This window comes from Protopterus annectens, chromosome 11.part0, assembly GCF_019279795.1.
Source record: "Protopterus annectens isolate FY-2018-M chromosome 11.part0, PAN1.0, whole genome shotgun sequence".
Lineage (NCBI taxonomy): Eukaryota > Metazoa > Chordata > Ceratodontiformes > Protopteridae > Protopterus > Protopterus annectens.
In genome coordinates, this window is record NC_056745.1 from 674,203,879 (window position 1) to 674,227,795 (window position 23,917).

Here is a 23,917-nt window from a genome sequence, read left to right on the forward strand (position 1 = left end):
TATTTCTCAGAGGTACAGGCCAACACGGAAGGACTGTGGCTGACCAAGTTCGCAGATGACTGAAAACTGGGTGCCATAATCGACTCTCCAGCCGACACAAGCGTCCTCCAAAAGGGCCTCATAGAAACAGACAACAGGTGCCAGAGCCATGGCCTCAAGCTAAACACCAAAAAGTGTATAGTCATCCCCTATGGCAAAAAGTGCCTACAAATTACCACATAAGTGGTAATCCATTAAGTACGGAAGAAGTAATTAGGGACCTGGGGACCCAAGTTGATAGCAATCTCTCATTTGACAACCACGTGGCCAAAGTGGTTAGAAAAACATTTTATATAGCCCACCTAATCATGAAGGGATTCACATCTAGATCAGGGGAGGTCATCGTGCCTCTTTACTCATCCCTCATCAGGCCCATAATTGAGTACAATGCCCCTTTTGGGATGTACCTTACCAGACACCTGCAGCAACTGGAAAGACCCCAAAAGTACCTCACCAAGAGGATCAAAGGGCTCAAACAGATGCCATATGCTGCCCGGTTAAAGAAACTCCAGCTCTACTCAGTGGCATACCGCCTGCTCAGAGGGGATCTGTGCCTGACGTATAAAGCCATGTCCAACCCGGAATTAATGGACATGCTGCACCTCAGAAAATCCAAACACCATCGAGCTACGTGATCGAGAGACTTGAACCTCAGCACTGAAATAAATAGGACATGCTGGAGGGATAGATTCATAACCCAGAGGCTCCCTTCACTCTGGAATAAAATCCCAGTCCAGGTTAGGCAGAGTCCCTCATTGACTCTCTTCAAGAGGAATCTTGATGAGTGGATGGGGGATCGTAGGTTTACCCTGGGTATCACTTCTGTGTCACTGTTAGACAGAAGCACAGTATACTAACCTCGAAAAAGGGCATAGCAAAATTAATTTAAAATGGGTGGCGAAAGCCAAACACACTCTGGCTAGGCTTATAAATGCCCTAGGGCAGATAGTCTAGTATGAACCTATGAACCTATGGTACTAAGGTAATAGTTGCTGCCATAGAGCCCAATAGTTGTAGTACAAGGCGTGCTGGTACAAATGTCTGCGGTAGGAGGACTTGAATCTGGTTTCTTATTTTTGAAAGCCTGTGAGGAGGAAGGATAGCTTGACAGGATGTTGTGTTGGAAGATCATTCCAATGAATTCCAGTGCTCTTGTTGGAGACATGTGATTTGTCATGTTGATCATACCACCTAGGTGAAGAGCAAGACCTTGAGTGAAAGAGAGACTGAGAATGAAAAGATTCCTGGTCGTGATGGTAAGGAGCCAATCTTCTAGATATGGAAACACCTGGAATCCTTGTAGTCAGATGAGCTACTACAACTGCCATACATTTGGTGAACACTCTGGGGTCTATCGAGAGACCAAACGGCAGTACCCTGAACTGATAATGATTGGCTCCCAGCCGGAAGAGGAGAAATCTCCAGTAGCGTTTGTCCATCTTTATGTGGTAATACGTGTCCTGAAGGTCTATAGAGCACATCCAGTTGTCCTTCCCCAGAAAGGGGAGAATGGACTGAACCATGACCATCTAGAATTTTTGAGGTTTGATGAATTTGTTCAGTAAGCCGAGATTCAGGATTGGTCTCCAGTCTCCTGTCTTTTTGGCACTAAAAAGAACCTAGAGTAAAAACCGGATTCTCTTTGGTCTAGTGGGACTGGTTGGATGACTCTTTTTCTTAGCAACTTTTTGATTTCTAAGGCTGCAGCCTCCCTCTGGACTGGGTGTGACAGAGGATTTGTTTTACGGGTCTGGGAGTGAGGTTGAATGGGATACGATAGCCTCTGGATATTATTCTCTGCACCCATGCATCCATTATGAGTTGCCAGGCCTGTAGGTGCAGAGAAAATCGACCCCCGACTGGTTCCAGTGGAAAGCAATTGGGCCACTGTTCAGGAGCGCTGGAAGGGTCACCCAGAAAAGGAATCTCTAGCTCCTTGGTTACATGGACCTCCTCTGCCCCAGGGGGATTGCTCATCACAAGTGTCACAAAAAGATCATTGGGACTTCGTGAACCACAATTTTCCTCTCCTCTGACTCCTGGAGTAAGACCTCTGGGGGGGGGGGGGGGTAGAAAAATGTATGCCCACAGCAGACAAGGTCTTTCCATCCTTCTCACTACATGAAAGTGTCTCTATTATTTTGGGACCAAAAAGAGAAGATTCATCAACAGGCACATTGACAAAGGAAAATTTAAAGGGGGCCACAAAGTCACACAAACGCATCCATGCATGCCATCTCATAAAGATGCCCGATGTGGCTGCTTGAGCTGCCCCCCCCCCACCCCCCCGGTAGTGTGAGAAATCAAGCGCATCGAGGAGTTTGAGATTGATTCCAAGGTAGCTAACGGAGAGCCAACAGTATCATGCACCTCCTCAGGCGGTATTCTCTGCCAAAGAGGCAGACATTTCTGAAATTAGGTCACTTTGGAGACGAGTAAATTGTGCCAGGTAATTCAGCGACCAGATGGCAAAGGTCACTGAAGCGTAGGTCCACTTCCCGTCTGTCCATAGCCCAAAACTCCCTTTTCGGGGGATGAACAGTGGAACTATCTTCCTCCAGTTCCCTCTTGGTGGCCGCCACCATGATCATGGAATCGACTACCAGTTGTTTGGACGAATTGGGCTGGTCTTCCGGGATGGATAAAATTTTATCTGGCCTCCAGGGAACGGGTTCTATGCTGTCCGGGGCCTTCCAGGCACGCTGCACAGTAAGTCGAATGAGCTCATCTGCAGGTGGGGTCAATCAGGAAGTAGATGGCTGAGCATGGAAAGCCTGCAAGAACACAGATTCCTCTGAAGAAGGGTTGGAGGGCTTCCAATCTCCCCTCTGCTTGAGGATCTTGTGAATCTCTCCAAATGAGACGTCTTCAGGGGAGACCGTGGGGACCCTTCTCCCTCATCGCAATCAGTGTCTTCAGTGATGGATTCCTCAGGGGAATCAAGAAGCTTCCTCTTGCAAAGTTTCTTCCGGGGTGGCTCCCCAGTGGGATCTTCTGAGGATGACTCCGGAGAAAAGCTTCCCCTTGAAGGGCAGGTCTTGCGGCTCCCGTGCTCGAGGTTTCAGAGTAGGAGGGTGGGACAGCTGCAAGCTAGAAGGGGGTTCTGGTTCCGATGCCAATGGTGTTAACTGCGAGCCTTTTGAAGCAAGGACCCTCTCCATCACCTGGAAAGCAGGCCCACCTGAGGAGAGATGGGAGCCCGAAACAGAGGACGACGACCTTGGAACTGGGGTCACACCCTACCCCGATGAGCCCGCCACCAGATGAGGAGCTCCGAGAGGACTGGCAGCTGCTGAGGGAACCGTAGCCGTAGACGGCACCACAGAAAAAAATCTGCACCGAACTAGGTGCTATGGTGCCGACAGCCCAATCACTGCTCCAAGAGTGCTCCAGTTCCAAAGGAGCCATGGCGCCAAGAGTAATTGGTACCAGCAGGGAAGCCTCCACTGTCGGCGCCGAGACCGTATGTACCGGGGATAGCCATCCGTACCGCAATCTCCAAAACCGGGGTGGAGGTCGGAGGAGGATAGACAGGAGAATACGCCGTGAGAGCTTCCGCTCCAAGGGGGGGGGGGTGGGAGGACCTGGTCTGGGTGGTTAAATCCTCTAAGCTGCCAGAAGCTAGTCCACAACCCTCACTACATCCTGCTCCAAAAGACTCCTGGTGGATCTGAAGGACGCTGCCGATGGGAAGTCTGGTCTCTCAAGAAAAGAACTAAATTGCTGGTCAAAAAGGGGTCATAAGATGGAGAACACCTAGTTCTATGAAGGTGCTCGACCTTCGGAACTGAAGAAGTCATTACCAGTGGAGCCATGTAAGACATCGGCGCCGGGGATGGTGCCGATGCAGGTACAGTAGTCAGAGCCCGTGTCACAAAGTCGGCACCGCGGGGGATGGTGCAGAGGTCAGTATAGTGGAAGGAGTCTGAGTCAAAATCAAAGGGGGCACCAATGGAGAAGACAGGGACCCTGGTGCCAAAGCTGTCTATGCTGATGGCGTGGGAGAAGCCCGGTTTCGACTCGGTTCAGAGGAGGACAGGGATGTTGGAACAAAGACTCCGTTTCACCTTATGCCTTTTTACATCTTTATGCTTAGGAGGTGGTGAGACCTCCGTCCCAGAAAGAGCCTCTGTGACAGGTGATTTTAGCATACCCTTAAGAATAAGCTTGTTCTTGCGTTCAGCCAACATACAGTTGCTGAAGCTAGAACCAATGTCGCAAGAAACATTAAGGTGGTCAAAGGCCAGACAGTAAACACTCCGGGTGTGACGGTCAGACTTGGGCATCTTACGCCCACACTTATCACACTGTCTGAACCCAGGCTTGGCCTTATCCGCCATTGTAACACACAAATATAACCACACAACAAACTATAACTAGCAACAAGAGATAGACAGTGAAAGAACGCACTTTTTTGAAATTAAGAAATATCAAAAGGTAAGAGGAGGGTCTACACTAGGCAGGGAGAAAGGGAGTAGTACCAACGATGGTACGAAAGAACTACCAAGGTAGTGGGTAGGGCTTAGAAAAAGAAGAAGGTAGAGATGGGAAGCAACTCTAGACAAAAAACTGTCTTGCAAACACTAAAGAGTTGAAAAAAAAACACACAAAAAAGTTAACTTAGCTCAGAGAAGGCTTGGCACGTCTGACGAGGAACCTGGCAAATGAGATCTGAAGAGACTATGAGAGGGGCATTGTGGTTATGTCTTAACTGAGAGTTTTTGGCGGGCACGAGCTTTGTACCGGCTGTGTCGGTTCCGAGGATGGAACCGAAGTCCTAACGGTAAGGAATGAATAAAGATTTACATCAGATAAATTATTTCTGTAATACTGCTAATACTTCTAATGTTAAGTTTTTAACTAAATGCAGAAATCCTTTACAATCAGATCTTGTAGAGCAAGCTAGCTCATAGTAACATGCAACAATGACTAAATAATAGATGCCGAAGATCAGACTATTCTGATCATCACTTCAGATAATGCAGACTATAGCTTGACAAAAGTCAGCCCATCTACATTTGCTAGGGGCTGTAAAGAAGGTACTGCAAAAATCTATTACTAAAATGCAACATGGTTTGATTCTATTGCACAATCCAGGCCTATTAATGAACTGGTTCTTTTTTTTAATGCAAAGAATAAAGCAAAATAATTACAGACAATATAAACGCTACAGCAGCTTTTGTTCACAACCCACAAGTCACAGAAAAATAAAACAATATAGCTATCCCCTCTGACATCACTCAGTACAGGTCTTGCCTACTGGAATGGCTAATACTGTACTGTTGCAGTATACATCTCCAGAGTCAACAGACCTGGAACATGGGAAAATGTGGCACTATGCTGGGTAATGAATCAGGCCTCCACCAGCCATACCAATATCCTATTAGTTGGTTCACTCTATTCCCAATTACCATAAACACCTTGTTAGCATACATGCTATTTTCTTCCTTACATTTACCACAATAATATGGACTTCATTTAAATTTGTTTTTCAAATTTTACAGAGTACACACTAATAGCCATTTTCTAAACAAAACATACATTGAAAACATACTTAGCATAAGAAACAGTAAACCTTTCTTCTTTGAAGCTCACATTTAGTGAAAATGCATTTGGCATACCATTAAACTGCAAGAGACGTGCTGAGATCCATATTCTGATTGCATGTAGTAACGTATTAATTAATGTCTATGTGAAGGGTGCAGGAATTCAATAAAAAATGTATAATGCAACGACACAAACACTGTAAAACACCTGGGACGGTCTGCTGGAAACAAGCGTCCCTTTTCGAGAGCAGCCCAGGAGTACTAGCTGGTGAAGTAAGTTGACAGAATCACACAGAAGACAACAGAAGACAGAGAATTAACCATGTACAGTAAACAACTCTTAGTTTACCGGAACTCAAACAACCAGTAAAAAAAATCAAAGCAATACAGTACAGTATGAACAATTCAATTAAATTTTCATGTGTTGAACTTTCTGTGTCCCCCCCCCCCCCCAGCCAGGCTTTTAGTTACTGTATTTCAATATTAAAATCAAATCAATACAGTGTTTATGGTATGGTATAGTACAGGGTACAGTATTAGTCAGGCCTATTTTTAATAGTTACTCTCAAGCAACCAGAAACCACAGTTATCTGACATCTACCTAACCTCATGGATGCCTGTTAACTGGGAGCTTACCATACTTCAAAAAGCAGCTCCTTAACAGCTCATACACTAAGTACTAGACAAACTGTGGTAGCCCAAACACAGTGCATGTCACACCTGTGTGCCTGCAAAAACGAGATAAATTAAAAATGTACTCACAGTATTAAAAAAAAAAAACTAGACTTCATGTTGTCCCATTTATCCACAATTAAATAATAAATACACTGTCAACATTAAAGAAACCAAGGATCACACCCAAAGAACATGTCTCATGTGACGATGTTCCTTAGTACAATCAGTTTCCTTCCCTTATGCCATAATTTTTATGGTTTGTCTTTACTACAGTTTCCTTCCTTTACACATAACTACTATAGTTCAGAGTTGCTAGTTTGAGGCCTGCAGTCCAGGGGACAATAGAGTCTAGCCCTAATTTTCAGTTGCCTCAAAGTACTGCCTAGTTAGGACTGGTCAAGGAAAGGGCATAAATTAGAGAAGTCCCACAAAACTGGATATAAATAAAAGCAGTCTACTCTAAATTACTTAAGTTATCAGAACAGGTTTTGCATCTTCATGCATGCTGTGAACCACAAAAAACTGTGAAACTCTAATTAGATCTTCTATAACCAACACACACACACACACACACACACACACACACACACACACACACACACACACACACACACACACACACACACACACACACACACACACACACACACACACACACACACACACACCCTCTCTCTTCCACAGACAATCTACCTGCATAGCAATGTGCTCTGTTTCTCTTTCAAGTTCTGCTCATCTCTGAAAAAAATTCCTACTACATAACAAATCTACCTGCACAGCAATGTTCTGTTAGTCCCCAAAAGAAATTCCTGGTGCACAACGTAATACTGCTGAAATTAAAGCTGCAAAATGTTCTGTTGCTGACAGCAGTTATGTTCCTTTCCTCTTTCAAGTTTCATTACATCGGTCATCCATGAAAGATGCAAAACACATGTGTTCTACTGCAGTGAGATTAAATCTCTTGCTGTTCTTGGAAGCCACTCAACAAATCTCTCCAGTTCTGCTGCAGAGATTAAATCCTGTACCACTCTTGGAAGGCACTCGTTTGTTGTGTGCACAGTCCACATCAAGCAGATGCAAAAGTATTGTGGTTCAGTGTCTAAACAGAGCAGGAGTAGGGGTGTGCAGTTTTTTTTTTTTTTTTTTTTTTTTTTTTTTTTAACACTGTAGGACTACTTTTCTTTTCTTTTTTTTTGTAAGCTGTATGGACTGGACCCCCAACCCCTGCCAGTTTTGGACCCTAGGCAGCTACCTAGGTCACCTAGTGCTGGATCCAGTCCTTGACGCAGGGAGGACTAAACATTATCACAGACTCAGAATGACTAGAATGAAATGAAATTCGGAAAAATGAAAAAAGTTGAGGGTTCTGAACTCTAATGTGGCAGAGAAAAAGGCTCTTTCCCACATTGCCTAAGGCTTTAGACCCTGGTAGTAACATGATGTAATCTTGGTCCAGAGTTAGATTTAATAAAATATGCAGGTGTCTAGTGTAAGATGCCTGTTCAGGATCTCACTTCTATCAGATAAAAGTATCTTATAAAGAGCAACCACTGCTGTAGAATACATGGTGCTTCCAAGGCTGTATGGCATCTTTGAAGATGGGCTCCATCTACAACAGGGAAAGGCACAGGCTCATCTTCTCTTTTTCCAGAAACTTGTTTAGGGAATTCTTTGGGGGTGGTGGGGCTGGGGGTTAAGGGCCACAGACCAGTAAATAATGGACTTCCTGAGCCTCAATATTTCTCCAAAGAAGGGATCAGCGGGCAGGGAACTGAAGGGGATGTGAAAGACCATTTTGGTTGTCTTTAACTTCCACCAAGATAAAAGCCAGTACATATTCTGACTCCTCAAAGAAAGTAGGATGCCAGGGATGATGCTGCCTTTCCTGCACTCCAGACTGCTCATGCAAGGACAATGCGTACATGGCTCACAAGTTAAAACTGAGCAATGGGGGGGGGGGGGCATCATTAGACGCCTACAGATATCAAACAGCTGCATGAAATCTAGAACCACTGTGACATGATGAATCTGATAGGAGGAGATGTCGGAGAAGAACCCTTTGCAGTGAGTACTACCTACCATCAAGCTACAGCCAAGCAAAAACGATTTGTTCCATAGGATGTAGTAAGCTTCAGTCATGGTCTACTTAAGTGAGAAAGGAGTGGTGCGTTCACAGTCTAGGACAAATCATCCAGGTTGGAAACCAAAGGTGTGCCTTCTCCTGGGTCCCTCGTCTGTCAAAGTGGAGGATGGGTGAAAGCTTCAGCCCTCACCCCTGAGAAGTGACCCTGCAATACGCAAGGACAGGGAGTCTGTCTTAAAGACAGATGCAACTCCAACAGAGGGTGACTACTCTCTGCTTTCCACTTTTGTCTTCTGGTGGTACTTCTGTAAAAGGCTGGTGAGGTTGCATGGACTCTCTCTCTATCCCACACTTTTATTCACCACCACTATCCAAACAGCAAGCCAGATTAGAAATGCATCCCTCATACTTCTGTGGGTGAGCACTATGATCTGCTGGCAATTATGGCATAAAAGACCAATTAGAAGAAACAGCGATTTTGAGTGTGCTGGCTCAAATACTGGATGACCCATTATTACTCGCTTTTTATCCTTTTAGGCACTGAATGTAGGAATTTATCCAAAATGAATGTCAGGATTGAAATCCAAATCATGAAAGTAACAGCAAAGAAACAGCAGGCCCAAGGGCTAGGAGCACAGAGCAAATCATCAGAGAGCACTGCTTAGGCATTAATGTGCAACTTCAAGTGCAAGAGCTTCAGGAAAAAAATAATGCAGAACTGAAACACAAGAATGGACAAAGCCCAACCACAGTACAGTGCAAGGGTCTACAATAATGACAACTAGTAACAATCATGACTGCCCATGCACCACCTCTAATAAGGCTAACTCCCAATTTTGCCAAAGCAGCAAAAAACTTTTCGTCTGAACGTTTAACATGCAATTGTTTCTGAAATTCAAGTATAAACTATGTCTACAATGTCATAACTGTACTGTTTTTATGGTGACTGAAGTATTTCTGTTCTGCCATGACTTTACATAACTATCCATTTGATTAATTATATCTATATGAGCTCCCTTTTCTCATGATTGAACAGTCTGTCACACCACAACTGTACTACTTCTATAAAGTGGAAAACATTCTTCATCCCCCACCCCATGTAAATGTGATCATCTTAAACAAATACCCTCAAAACTTACACCTACCCGGAGTATAACAGACATACAAATGTAATATTAATGAAAATTCCAGAATCCACGTCTCTTCTATGAAACACAAAGTTTATTAAAGCACCAAAACAGTAAAGCACAGGGTCAACCCAAAAAAAACATTAACGCTCTTGTATTATCCACACGTTTTGGTCAAAGAACTTCATCAGATGTGAATGCCATTACAAATGAGATTGTTTTAAACTCCCTAACAACCAATCAGATGAGCTTGAGCATTAAATAAAATAATGAATTAATAATGTCAAAAGCAGTTTAAAAAATGCTAAAAATTGCTTAAAACAGAAGTACATGTATTGCCAGATAAAATGTGTGTGTTTAGGATGTTGTAATATATATATTACCCTCTCGATATAAGACTGTTTTCTCATAAAAACATATAAAATGAAGTGTTTCAAATATGTTAAATACATACATAATTAAAATACGCTCATATAAAAAGATTATTTCCATCTTAGATATATAATACAATAAAAAATACATAAACATGCAAATACAAATGCAGGGTAAGGTGAGCTTTAAATATTTATAGTTTAGCTGCTCTAAACTGGAGTATGGGGTTTCAATGACACTATATCGTTTAAACCAGGGCTCTTAGTGGCTTCTAAAATTAGCTGCCAGTATAATTCCCTGTACTCAAGCCTAGTTAGGTTAGGTTCATACGGACCAACCCTTTGGGTCAATATTGACTACTTCTATTACAAAAAATCTAAAACTGGCATTTATACAATTCTGAGAGCGTGTGTACAAGGCACTAATCTCATTGTGTTTTCTAATGTTGTAGTCATGTTCGTAAATCCTTTGTTTAAGCTTTCTCTCAGTCTTGCCTACATAGAACGAACTAGATTGTCCACATGTTGCCAAATAGATTAAACCACTTGTTTCACAATTGGCATATCCCCTCGTTCTAATATGTGTTTCCCTGCTTGTCAAGTAAAGATCCTATCCGTTGTGTACAAACCTGCACTGACTACATCTTCCACATTTAAATGTGCCTCTTTTTTTGGAATAATCATCCTTGAAACCTTGTTTGGATGTTCCTTCAAAAATGTTTTTTATATTTCTGCCCTTTTTATATATATATCTCAAAGGTTGTTTGAAAAGAATATCCAGGTCAGACAGTCTAGCAAATTTGTTCCATTCTTGGTCTATGATCTTTCTAACTAAACCACTCTTTCTGTCAAAAGTTAAAAACAAATAGAACCAGAGACAGGGTCATCTCTGGCCCCAACAGTAGTCAATGGAACAGATGCTTAATCAGATCCTAATAATGGGGCAAAGTGTGTACCTCTATCCTCATTGAACTCCCTATATATGTCCGAAAGTACATTGTCTGGGTAACCTCTTACCTTAAACATGTCTATAGTAAATGTACATTCTTTGTGGAAGTCAATGTCACATGAGGTCATCCTACTTGCTCCAACTAGTTTCCCTTTTACCACCCCTCTTTTTTGGTGGGGTGGGTGGGCACTAAAATAGTGTAGATAAGAATTCGAAAAAGTTGTTTTTCTGTGGATTTTGGAATTCAACTTGTGGTCTGACCTATACAAACATACGTCTAAATAATTAATCTCGTTGGTGTAAATCTGGTGGGTAAACTTCAAAAAATCAGTTGTCCTGGATGCATATTCTAAAAATTATTGGCAGGGGAATCAACCACACAGGGGCCAGCTTGGCATGAACAGAGGGCGATGGACACAGAAACAGTGGACATTGTTACACAGAATGGTAGTACCCTGTCATGTAAAGGCTTTAACATATTCAATTATTTAAATACAGATATTACACCAGACCACTTTAATCTGTTTTATTAAGGGATTCACTTTTATTCCTAGGACCAAAGCGAATATAGTCAATTTGTTGATAGATTTTAAAATGTTTATCAGGCAGAAAAATCTACAAATATTTTTTCACAATCGTGACAGCAACATTAAAAAGAATAACTCAGAACTGACTAAAAAAATCACTGTTTAATCCCCCATTACACCCACAACTAAGAAATTTCGAAATGATGGTTGAGGGTGAAATAAGGAAACATTTACAAGGCAATAGGGTGCCTTCTAATCTCACAAAGCAGGAACACACTGTTCTCTCTGATTTAAGAAACAATAGAAATGTCAGAATTATGAAACCGAACAATGGGGGAGGGGTAATCCTTATGGATCACATTCTATAAGAGGCAAAGATTTTGGATTTACTTAATGATTAGACAACTTATGAGAGAGTCTCTTTAAACGAGATACATATAAGCCTACAGAAAGACATACATTTGTTTAAATGAACTATTATTGGAAGGGCTCATAGACCTGGAACTATATAATTTCCTCTACATAGAGAAATCTCGGGTACCCAGTTTCTTTGGTATACCCAAGACACACAAAAATCCTGCTGATCCACCTTTGAGACCAATTCTTTTGGTAGAAGGGTCTGTGACTGCCCCCCTGGCAAAATTCATTGATAATGCACTAAAGAAGTCAGTAATGGCTAGCACACATTTGTTAAAAGATTCATGGGAATTTTTGAAACTCATCAATGGGGTTAATACTGCAGACACTACTATGTTTTGTACCATGGATGTTATAGATTTATTCACGTTTCCCCCATGATACAGGACTGATTTGGTTAGAATAATTTATGGTGGACTGCAAGGATGTCCCCCTTTTAAGGTGTTTCGTACTTGTCTAGTTTTAATGGAACTTGTATTTCAGAACAACTTTCTATTTTTCAATGGAGAATATTTTAAGCAATTGAAATGGGTGCACACTGTGCCCCTACATATGCTACTATCATTCTTTTGCAGTGGGAAAAACAATTTGTTTTCCACTCATCTTATAATTCCTGTTGGAACTTCTACGGACGTTTTCTGGATGAAATAGTCATCTTTTGGAATAATTCAGTAGAAAAGTTCCATGATTTTTCAGAATATGCATCCAGGACAACTGATTTTTTGAAGTTTACCCACCAGATTTACACCAACGAGATGAATTATTTAGATGTATGTTTGTATAGGTCAGACCACATGTTGAATTCCAAAATCCACAGAAAAACAGCTTTTTCGAATTCTTATCTACACTATTTTAGTGCCCACCCACCCCACCAAAAAAGAGGGGTGGTAAAAGGGCAACTAGTTAGAGCAAGTAGGATGACCTCATGTGACACTGACTTCCACAAAGAATGTACATTTATTACAGACATGTTTAAGGTAAGAGGTTACTCAGACAATGTACTTTCGGACATACATAGGGAGGTCAATGAGGGTAGAGGTACACATTTTGCCCCAATATTAGGATCTGATGAAACATCTGTTCCATTGACTACTGTTAGGGCCAGAGATGACCCCGTCTCTGGTTCTATTTGTTTTTAACTTTTTACGGAGAGAGTGGTTTAGTTAGAAAGATCATAGACCAAGAATGGAACAAATTTGTTAGACTGTCTAACCTTTATATTCTTTTTATATATATATATATATATATATATATATATATATATATATATATATATATATATATATATATATATATATCTCAAAGGTTGTTTGAAAAGGGCAGAAATATAAAAAAACATTTTTGAAGGAACATCCAAAGTTTCAAGGATGATTATTCCAAAAAAAGAGGCACATTTAAATGTGAAAGATGTAGTCAATGCAGGTTTGTACACAACGAAAAGGCTCTTTACTTGACAAGCAGAGAAACGCATATTAGAACTAGGGGATATGCCAATTGTGAAACAAGTGGTTTAATCTATTTGGCAACGTGGACAATGTAGTTCGTTCTATGTAGGCAAGACTGAGAGAAAGCATAAACAAAGGATTTACGAACATGACTACAACATTAGAAAACACAATGAGATTAGTGCCTTGTACAAACACTCTCAGAATTGTATAAATGCCAATTTTAGATTTTTTGTACTAGAAGTAGTTAATATTGACCCAAGGGGTGGTCCTTTGGAAACTAGGCTTGAGTACAGGGAATTATACTGGCAGCTAATTTTAGAAGCCACAAAGAGCCCTGGTTTAAACGATATGGTGTCATTGAAACCCGTACTCAAGCTTAGAGCAGCTAAACTATAAATATTTAACAAAAACAAACAAAGTCACCATGCGCTGGGTCAAATGGTTGAGACAAACACAGTTCAAAGTAATCAGTCCAAGTGCAGTCCAAATACAAATTCAAATTCACAGACTCCTGTACGAAAAATGATGAACGCCACTGTAGTAGTAAAAAAGCAGCTTAATTGAACAAAACTGTAAGCGCTTTCACCCGTAGGCTTCTTCAGACAGTATAGACGTAAAGCCACCATTCACATCTTAAATACAAGCTTAAACCAAATCATTGGTTAAAAATATCATGTGCATACTAAAAAACACCTCCCAATTAAAAACACAAGCGCTGATATCCCATTTAAAAATAACGAATACAGTTAAAACACATAAAAACAAGACAGTTAAAACATAAAATGAAAATGTGAGTAGTGTCCTAAAATCACTGATGGGGTCTACGACACCTCCTCTTTCTTAAGACAGGTGCAATATGCACCTTATCATTAAGACCAGGGGGCTTATCCGCCCTGCATCTGATAATCCATCTCATCTCCTTCTCGAGAGTATGATTGATAATATCACCAGCTCTAGCATTAGTGAAAACTAACTGTAAAACACAGAACTTAAAAGTATGTTCTGGACCTGTAGTTTTAACATGCTTCGCTAACGCATTCATATCACTTCCAGTCCTAATCAAATAGAGGTGCTCTCTAATCCTTTCTTTCAAGGTCCTATTCGTTTTACCTATGTAAAACGAAGGACATGCAGAGCACCTCGCTAAATAAACCACATTAGAACTCATGCAGTTAGTGTCAGTGTGCAGTTTATACTCAAAGAGTGTAACCAGATGTACAAATGAAGTGGTGCTATCTATAAAACCACATTGATTACAACATCCACAAGGGCGTGTATTGTGTGCCATTCGAGGAGTACTATTAGGGAAACAACTAAAACTTTTATAACATAACAAACTCTTTAAATTCGGTTTATTCTTATAAGCCACCATGGGTTTAGAACCTACCACTTCCCTTACTACCGGATCTAGGGTTAAAATTTCCCATCGTTTCTCTAAGATACCTCTAATTGCTCCTGCATCTTGGGTAAAAAACAATGGGGCTCTCAGGGTATTGGAATGACTCAAGGAACCAGAGGGTATCATCTCCCCTATACTACGGCGTTCAGAAAAGTATGGTTTCGCTATACCTAATCTAAGTGTATCAACCTCCAACCGCATCCTATTAAAAGTGTATTCACTATACCCTCTGTTAATGAACATATCCCTCATCTTATCAAGTTCTTCTTCATAACCAACCTCAGTAGGATTTAATCTAGCTGCCCGCATAATTTGTCCCTTCATGACATTACTAAAGACATATATAGGATGCATGCTTCGCCTATGGAGCAACGCATTCCTATAGCAAGGTTTCCTATGTATACAGGTATTCAAAAGTCCACTAGGAAGTCTAGTCAAAAGAACATCTAAAAATGGAATAGTGTCTCTTGAATAATTCAAAGTGAACTTCAAGAAACTGGTCGATCGATTCAGTTCCTGAAGGAACAATAACAACTCATCAACAGTGCCAAACCAGATAAAAAAGAGGTCGTCCACAAACCTCTTATAAAAACCTATGCGCTCCTTAAACAGAAAAGTCTGGAAAAGAAACCGATCCTCCCAACAAGCCATAACAATGTTGGCGTAGCTATTGGCACACGAGGTGCCCATAGCTACGCCATCATTCTGCAGGTAAAGATCATCCCCAAACATGAAGACATTATTATTGAGTATGGTTTCCAAAAATAGGGCCAGTAAATCTATAAACTTGCCATCAAAGTCAGATTTAGAACGTAAAAAGCTCTGAAGGAACATGACCCCCAGGGTCATTAGGTATGGTGGTGAATAAACTCACCACATCTAGTGTAACCAATAAAAATTCACTCAAAGGGTCTATGTCTCTCATGTAAGCATAAAGTTCCAACAAAAAACTGCTTACTGTCCCTTAAAATATGTGAGTTACTATCAACCAAAGGACGTAGGAAATATTCAAGATAAATAGACATAGGTTCAGTGAGCCATCCCTGCCCAGAGACAATAGGTCTCATGGGAGGGTGGCTCATAGATTTGTGTACCTTAGGAAGACCCTGAAAAATAGGTATCCGAGGGTTCCTAACTCGTAAATACTGGTACAGATCATCAGAGATGTCATTGTTCAATAGCAACTCATCAAGCATATCAAACACTTGAAACACTTTTTCGGTAACTACCTGCATATTAACCTTACTATAAAAAGACCTTTCACTTAACAACAAATCCATACTAGCCACATAGTCAGTTAACTCCATCAAGACTATAGGTCCACCCTTGTCAGCTGGTCTGATGACAATATTAGGATCTATTTTCAAGGAATCAAGGGCCTGCCTCTGCTGAAAATCCAAATTCTGTCTAACCTTAAACCCTCTTTTATTCTTTCCAAAATACTCATAAATATCATCCTCAACAAGGCGTGAAAAAGTATCTAATAAGGGATGCAGTTGGGGTATATACACACTATTAGGTTTAAACCGGACCTGACGTGTATCACAATCTAAAGTACCAAAATCTAACTTCAATTGTATACTCCTTACAAAAGACTTCAAATCAACAATAGAGTCAACCAAATCCCCTCGTGCAGTTGGGATAAAGCTCAAGCCCTTATTCAATAAGTCATACTCATGGGCACTCAAAGCCCTATTAGTTAAATTAATCACTAGCGTGTTGCGGTCCTGTCCCACATTTTCTTCAGGGTAGGACCCACAACTTCGTTCCCTGACCCTTTCCTTTTGTGTCGTCCCCGACTTATAGAACTCCCTCTCCCTAAGCGCTGTGTTTGAGCTATAGGGAAAGGATTAAACACTGTCTCAGCTCCAGGCGTAATGACACCATCATTAGTACTGGTAGGAACCTTCTTTCGAACTACCAATTCTACCACCCCCACCTGTTCACTATTATTAGGAGATTGAACAGAGTCCATGCTACTTAAAGTGCGCACCCCTGCGTTAGCGATGTTACAAACAGTGGCCGGTAGGTTACTAACCCCCACAGATGTATCGCTAGCCATTCCCGAAACCTCACTAACATTCAAGGGTGCAGTTAAACCTAAAACATCATTAGTAACAACCTCATTATTAGAAGCTCTACCTTGTATAACCTGTTCACTACTAGGTCTATGCGAAACATTCACTGTGTTAGTGGAATTAGGAACACTCCTCACACTCACTGCTTGGCCTTGACCAACAAATCTAGGCCAAGTAAATACATGATTACTTTTAAAATCCTTTAAATCTCTTAAGAGTTTACTCTTTTTCTGTTCGAGTAAACGTTTTTCAAATAATGTTACATTATCAACAACATTTTCCAACAACATGTCGACAGTATCACTGCTGCATTTAGCCTTAATACCATCATACAGTTCATTAACACTTCTTTGCAGAGTCTCCTCCTCAGGTTTGTGAAAGTATCAAAAGTCTCATATAATTAAAACTCAACTCTAAGTTGAGCTGTTGCCACCTATATAATAACTCAGGGAAAGTATTACCTGAGTGAATTTTTATTGGTTACATTAGATGTGGTGAGTTTATTCACCACCATACCTAATGACCTGGGGGTCATGTTCCTTCAGAGCTATTTACGTTCTAAATCTGACTTTGATGGCAAGTTTATAGATTTACTGGCCCTATTTTTGGAAACCATACTCAATAATAATGTCTTCATGTTTGGGGATGATCTTTACCTGCAGAATGATGGCGTAGCTATGGGCACCTCGTGTGCCAATAGCTACGCCAACATTGTTATGGCTTGTTGGGAGGATCGGTTTCTTTTCCAGACTTTTCTGTTTAAGGAGCGCATAGGTTTTTATAAGAGGTTTGTGGACGACCTCTTTTTTATCTGGTTTGGCACTGTTGATGAGTTGTTATTGTTCCTTCAGGAACTGAATCGATCGACCAGTTTCTTGAAGTTCACTTTGAATTATTCAAGAGACGCTATTCCATTTTTAGATGTTCTTTTGACTAGACTTCCTAGTGGACTTTTGAATACCTGTATACATAGGAAACCTTGCTATAGGAATGCGTTGTTCCATAAGCGAAGCATGCATCCTATATATGTCTTTAGTAATGTCATGAAGGGACAAATTATGTGGGCAGCTAGATTAAATCCTACTGAGATTGGTTATGAAGAAGAACTTGATAAGATGAGGGATATGTTCATTAACAGTGGGTATAGTGAATACACTTTTAATAGGATGCGGTTGGAGGTTGATACACTTAGATTAGGTATAGCGAAAAGTACAGTTTTGTACCTACCATAAATGTAGATGTTCGAAGATCCACATTGCTGCAGTCCTTACATATGGGGTAGTCCGCTGTCCTCGGTCGGCCCGAATACCAAAGTATTAGGCTGACGTCGGTCATGGGCGCTCAGATCTGACATCAGAGCGTCAGGGTATAAAAGCGCATGACCGACGTCATATCCTCAGTCTTTTCTTGCCCCAGATGTCAGAAGGCCCTAAAAAGAAAGGCCACAGCCCAAAAACAGGATACCTCCCAAAAACATGCCCAACAACAACCATCACCCAAACCATATAACCATGCCAAACTACAGAGGGGAAGGAAGGAGGGTAAATTGGACTGCAGCAATGTGGATCTTCGAACATCTACATTTATGGTAGGTACAAAACTGTACTATGTTTTTCATCTCACATTGCTGCAGTCCTTACATATGGGTAGAATCCCAAAGCAGAGGTAAAGGGAGGATGGCAAAATCATAAAGCATTAGGGGCTGCTAAAATGCCCTGTAATATTGCAGTGGCAAATCCAGCCCTAGACTTAGAATAAAGAGGAAGGTGGTAATGCTTGGAAAAAGTATGTACTGAACTCCAAGTGGCTGCTTCCAAAATATCTTTTGTAGCTACCCCACTTAGAAAGGCAGTAGAAGTGGCAGTAGCTCTAGTGGAATGAGGTCTGATTCCAGCCGGAATCTCCTTACCATGATGGGAATAACAGAAAGAAATACAAAACCCAATCCATTTAGAAATAGTTTGTTTTGAAACAGGTTTTCCCTGAGAACCCAAAGCAAAAGAAACAAACAACTGCTGAGACTGCCTGAACCCCTTGGTTCTGCTCAAATAATAACGTAACTGCCTGTGAATATCCAAAGTATGCAAAATCTTCTCCCCTTTATTTTGGGGTTTGCATAAAAAGTAGGCAAATGAATAGTTTGGTTCAAGGCCACACTAGAAACCACTTTAGGCATAAAGGAAGGATTAGTACAAAGATACCCTATCCTTATGAAAAATCAGGAAAGGTTCCACTGCCATAAGGGCCTGTAATTCAGAAACCCTTCTTGCAGAGGTAATGGCCAACAAAAAGCAGTCTTCCATGATAAATACTTTAACTCGGCAGTAGCCGAGGCTCAAAAGGTTGTACAGTAAGCTTTTCCAACACAAAATTGAGATCCCAAGCAGGAGTAGGAGCTCTCGTGGGGTCTTATGTTCTTTGCCCCTCTAAGAAATTGCTTAAACAAAGGATGGGAAAATAAAGGAGGGTCACAGTCATAGTGAGCAGAAATGGCTGCAGCATGAACCTTTATCGAGGAGAAAGACAAACCCTTGTCCAATAACTCAGTAAGATATTGAAGAGAAACACTTAAATCAGGCTTGGAAACATCAAAGTCCTTCGCTTTGCTCCAAAGAAAAAATCTCCTCCATTTATCAGCGTAAACTTTCCTTGTACTAGGCCTTCTGGCCTCCAAAATAACATTCAAAACTTGTTGTGGAAGCTGAGACCCTCCAGGGTCTAAAACAGAATATGCCAGGCTGTGAGATGCAGAGACTGAATCTTGACATTGAGGAAGTGATTGTCCTCCTGAGACAAAAGATGCGGAATCAAAGGCAGAGGCCATGGAGGCTCCGTACCAAGCGCCTCAGTAGTGGTTACCAGTGCTGTCGAGGCCAATCCGGCTATCAGAATCATGGATGGCTTGTCTATTCTGGCCTTCAGGAGTACCTTGGGAATGAGAGGCAGAGGTGGAAAGGCATAGACATGAAGATTGCTCCAACTGAATGATAGAGCATCCACCTTCCAAGCTGTGGGATGAAACATTTTTGTGCAAAACTTTGGCAAATGGTAATTTAGTGGAGAAGCGAACAGATCTATGTCTGGAGTCCCCCATAACACTGTCAACATTTGAAACACATGAGGATCCAGTTTCCACTCGTGAGGATCCACAATTTGTCTGCTCAACACATCCGCTAAGGAGTTCTGTGCTCCTGGTAGAAACCTTGCCTGAAGATTGAGGTGTAAACTGAGAGCAGTCTCCCACAAAATCATCGCTTGCCTGCAAAGAGGGTACGAATGGGTTCCCCCTTGCTTGTTGATGTACCACGACAGTAGTGTTGTCTGTTTGAATCAACACCTGTCCTGGGTGAAGTAAATCCTTGAAAGCCATCAATGCAAATTGGACTGCTAACATCTCCTTCAAGTTGATATGCAAATGTTGAAGTCTGACAGGCCACGTGTCTTGCACCCATTTTCCATTGAGGTGTGCTCCCAAAGCCTTGTCCGAGGCATCTGTCGTTAGAATCTGACTCGCCTCTGGTCGGGTCACAGAGAGTCCCTTGTTTAGGTGACATTCCTGAGCCCACCACAAAAATTCTTTCTGAATGCAAGGTATTATCTGAATGACAGTGTCTAGATCTTGGCAGTGTTGTGTCCATACATTTTGAGATACCACTGAAGCTTCCTCATATGCAGTTTGGCATTGGGAAGCACCAGAATACAAGATGCCATGAACCCCAAGGCTTGAAGGACTGTCCTTGCAGTCAGCCTGGACTGTAGAGACATTTGATGGAAATAAAGAGAAAGGCTTCTTTGTTTGTCCGGGGTCAAAAAGGCCATCTGGGAAGCTGTATTCAGTCTCACACCCAGAAAGCACATGTCCTGAGAGGGTACTAGACTGGACTTTGTTTCGTTCACAGAATACCCTAGGCATCTTAACACTACCATCACATACTGTAGATGATGCAGAAGTTCGTCTTTGTGTTGTGCAATAATCAGGCAATCGTCCAAATAAGGATAAATCTGTATTCCTCTTAACCTGAAAAAGGCTATCACTGGAGCCAGAACCTTTGTGAACACTCTGGGCACAGTAGATAAGCCAAAGGGCAATGCAGAGAACTGATAATGTAAATTTCCAGCCAGCAGGTACCTCCTGCAACTGGGCCTGATAGGAACATGAAGATAAGCCTCTTTGAGATCCAGAGTTACCATCCAGTGATCTTTTCCCAACAGAGGTAAAAGCTGTTGTAACGTCAGCATTTTGAACTTTGGAATGTCCAGATAAGTGTTGAGGATAGATAAATCCAAAATTGGTCTCCACGTGTTCCCTTTCTTTGGTACTAGAAACAGGCGAGAATAAAATCCTAGTCCCACTTCTGACAGAGGAACTGGCTGTACAGCTCCTATTTGAAGAAGTAAAGAAATCTGCTTGTGAGCCTCTATCCTTTGCAGAGGACGAACGTCTGGCATGCCTTTGAAAGGAGGCAATGTATTGAAATAGAACTTGTAGCCTCGGTTTATAATGTCCAATACCCATTTGTCCTGGGTGACTAAAAGCCAGTTTTGCTTGAAGATTGCTAACTTTCCTCCCAAAGGAGCTGCCAGGGAAGAAGACTCTGGCAGCTGAAAATGCAGGTCATTGGGCCTGTTTACGAAAGGACTGGCCCCTGCCCTCACCTGCAGATTGTGCAGGTGAACTCCAAGTTCTAGGCCTGAATGTACTGTGAGCTCTGCCCCTGCCACGTCTAGATCTACCCCTAGACTGAGAATCAGAAGAAGGGTAGGTCCACCCCTTAGTAGGCCAATTTCTACTAAACTTTGGAGGTTGCACCTGCAAAAAATCTTTAACAGTCTGCATGGACTTAGCCTCGTCTTCCATTTTCTTCAAAACCGACTCCACAGGGGAACCAAACAAAACTTCAGACTGTAAAGGGGCATCCAGAATTCTAGTTTTAACATGCTCGGACAAATTCTGATCCTTAAGCCAGGCGTGCCTCTGAAGAACTGAACCAGTGGCAGCCACCCTAGAAGAGGCCTGTACAGCATCAAAACCACACTGCAAAGAATGCTTACCCACCTGTTCAGAGACATGTACTAAATCCTGCAATTCTTTACACTCTATGCCCTCTGCCAAAGCATCCACTTTAGATTTTAGCTGAGAAAGGAGGAAATTCTGATATTTCAACATATGAAACTGGCAATTTAAAGCCCTCATTGCTAAAGTAGAAGAGGTATACACCTTCTTACCCCATCTATCCAAAGCTCTAGCTTCCTTATCTAGAGGAACCGGATTCTTTACAACAGAAGCTCTAACACCCTTAGGCCCCTGACTAATAGTTTCTGGGACGCCCTAGGACTCTTATACAGATATTTATGAGCCTCAGGCACCCTGTAATACCTGTCCGGTTTAACTGGCGCAGGAGGCAAAGAATCTGGATTAAGGGAAGCCTCCGAGAAAACATCTTGAACAACATCCAAAACAGGAGGTATAGCCAAGGGTCTATGCTGTGGTAAAAACAAGAATTCCCTAAGCCTCTTCCGTGAATCAGAGAAATCCTGTCCTTCCCACTTAAAATGCTCCCTCATGGAATGCAGAGTTTCTGAAAATGAAAAATCCTCTGGAGGAGAAGCAGAAGGAGTGGAATCCTCTGCATCAGAATCGAATAAGGGGAAAATCTTGAATATCTTCAGCAGAAGAGTCTGAGTCATCTGAGGCCTGATCCAAACTTTCCAACTCTGGCTCCACCCTGGGCCTCTTATCAGGAGGGGGCATAGAACCTCTAATTAAAGTAATCAAATCTTCTGCCATTTTAAGCATGTGCTTTTTAGGCACAGACCCTGAAGTACCTGGAGGGACACCAGAGGAAGGCAAAACAGACCTGCCCTTAGAAGAAGCCTTAGAAATAGTAGCAGAAGGCCTAACCACCTGAGGCATAGAAGGGAGAACAGTAACCTGAGAGGCCCCTTCAGCTTGACCTGACTCCTGTGAGGCCACATCCTGCAAAATCAAAGTTTTCCCCCTGAGACTCAACAGAAACTTCAGCCGGATCCACCTGCTTCACTGTAGTTTCTGCAGGACCAGCGTCCGAAACGGACGAATCAACCTGTCTAGGTTTCAAGGATTTGTCTTTGCGCTTCTTCGTGGAAGCGGGCATCGGAGGATCCGACGGCATATTATAATTACACCGCTTACCAAAGACTAACCTAGCACAATCTAACCTTCTTTTTATAGTGTGCTTATTAAACCTAGCACAAAACCGACACCCGACTACGTCGTGGTCCGGTCCCAAACAAGGAATACAAAGAGAGTGATAATCCCTATGCGGTATCTGTTTCCCACAAGAAATACAATTATTCACTTTTTCTGACATCCGGAATTAACTGAGGCAAGAAAAAACAAAAATATTCCCCAACGGGGTACTTAGCCCAACTTGGTTTCGGTCTGAAACTCAGAATACGAAAATTTCAGAACGCCGAACGGCACTTGCAACGCTGCTTCTGCATCGGACCATGCGGCAAAAAAGACTGAGGATATGACGTCGGTCATGCGCTTTTATACCCTGACGCTCTGATGTCAGATCTGAGCGCCCATGACCGACGTCAGCCTAATACTTTGGTATTCGGGCCGACCGAGGACAGCGGACTACCCCATATGTAAGGACTGCAGCAATGTGAGATGAAGAACATCCATACTTTTCTGAACGCCCCAGTATAGGAGAGATGATACCCTCTGGTTCCTTGAGTCATTCTAATACCCTCTGAGCCCCATTGTTTTTTACCCAAGATGCAGGAGCAATTAGAGGTATCTTAGAGAAACGATGGGAAATTTTAACCCTAGATCCGGTAGTAAGGGAAGTGGTAGGTTCTAAACCCATGGTGGCTTATAAGAATAAACCAAATTTAAAGAGTTTGTTATGTTATAAAAGTTTTAGTGGTTTCCCTAATAGTACTCCTCGAATGGCACACAATACACGCCCTTGTGGACGTTGTAATCAATGTGCTTTTATAGATAGCACCACTTCATTTGTACATCCGGTTACACTCTGAGTATAAACTGCACACTGACGCTAACTGAATGAGTTCTAATGTGGTTTATTTAGCGAGGTGCTCTGCATGTCCTTCGTTTTACATAGGTAAAACGAATAGGACCTTGAAAGAAAGGATTAGAGAGCACCTCTATTTGATTAGGACTGGAAGTGATATGAATGCGTTAGCGAAGCATGTTAAAACTACAGGTCCAGAACATACTTTTAAGTTCTGTGTTTTACAGTTAGTTTTC

General features: G+C 41.9%; 1 protein-coding gene across 1 annotated transcript in view; it reads right to left on the reverse strand.

Moving 5' to 3' along the window:
• Positions 1 to 23,917, reverse strand: part of LRP6 (LDL receptor related protein 6) — a 2,645,333-nt gene that overhangs the window by 120,032 nt on the left and 2,501,384 nt on the right. The gene's annotated exons all lie outside the window — the stretch shown is intronic.